This window comes from Empidonax traillii, unplaced genomic scaffold, assembly GCF_003031625.1.
Source record: "Empidonax traillii isolate 1590-97213 ecotype Southwest subspecies unplaced genomic scaffold, ASM303162v1 scaffold1029:size265143, whole genome shotgun sequence".
Lineage (NCBI taxonomy): Eukaryota > Metazoa > Chordata > Aves > Passeriformes > Tyrannidae > Empidonax > Empidonax traillii.
Genome location: NW_020956222.1, coordinates 47,667 through 49,136, shown reverse-complemented (window position 1 = coordinate 49,136; position 1,470 = coordinate 47,667).

Sequence of the window (1,470 nt, the reverse complement as noted above, 5' to 3'; positions counted from 1 at the left end):
GATCTGGGGAACCCCCGGGACAGTCCGGCCCCCCCTTGGCCCCCCCCTGCACCCGCCCGGCCCGACCCAGCGCGGTCCCGTCCCGCGGCCCGGTCCCGCATGGCCACCGGCCATTCGCCAACCGCTCCGCCGCTCCGACGTCGAAACAGAGCTCCCGACGGCTTCTCCACAAGGTCGACTACACAGATCGGTGTGGCAGCATCTCCCATGCATGCAGGGCAGCGACGAGGCACAGCAGCTGGAGCGGGTCCCTCACCACCCACCACTCAATTGCAGGAGCTCGCCGAGAGCGTGGCTGCCTGCCCGTCCGCCATCTTGGCCCATCTATTTCCCATAAACTGTTAACAATAGACCCTTGGCAGCAGCTGCCCAGAGCACACCTGACCCCTCAGGCTATAAGCTGGATGTTAAGAGACCTGTGAGATAAGAGGATGTTCCTGTCCTCACACCCATGACTCACCCATTGTGGAACTCCCTGTCCTGGGGAAGGTACTGGGCATTCCTGCCCAAACCTGAGGGTTTATAATCTTGGGATCTTGGGACTTCTGGTACCACTTGTGGGGTCCAGAGGAGGACCAGAACCTCAACCGGACTACCACTGCTCTCAACTGGACTGCAACCACCACCCTCAACTGGGTTGCAACCACCGCTCTCAACCAGACTGCAACTGCCACTCTCGACCAGACTGCAACCATCACTCGCACCAACAGATTCTTTCTCTCCATTTATTTTTGGACTCAGGGGGACCACGTGGGGCTCAGCACGGGGGTCAATGAACATGTGATAGTTGTAATCTAAGCCTTTCTTGCAACCAGCTCATAACCAAGGAAGTAGCCATGTTTCCAGTATTCCATACAACTTTTACATAAAGCAGAGTATAAATGAGGAGAGAAACCTCTGCTTTATTCTTTTCCAGTGGATCTGAAGGTGCAAGTTCTCTGCTATTGGTCCTACTCCTGTGAAAGAGTGAGGCCTAGTGAAGCCTTGTAAGTCTTGGGAGGCAGAGTGTTCCGGCAGTTGTTTAGCATGATTCTGCTATCTCAAGGAGAATAGTAAGATTTTCTTTTACGAGTTCTTTATTGGTTATTACAAGTTTCAATTGTGCATAACTTTTTTAACTTCTAACTTTTCCCTTTTCCCTTTCCCTTTTTCCTTGGGGGGGGTGTTCGGAGTTCCTTTTACTATGGACATAGTATTCTAATTGTATATAACTGTGATATATGTAAAAATATATATTTTAATTTCATTCAATTAATTTTGAGTTCTTTAATTTCTGTAGTTTTTTTTCCTTTGCCCTAAGAGAAGAAGTTTTCACTATAATCTCAGAGACTTGGCAGAGAGCCAGTTTAAACCCTTTTTTTTTTTTTTTTTTTTTTTTTTTTTTTTTTTTTTTTTTTTTTTTTTTTTTTTTTTTTTTTTTTTTTTTTTTTTTTTTTTTTTTTTTTTTTTTTTTTTTTTTTTTTTTTTTTT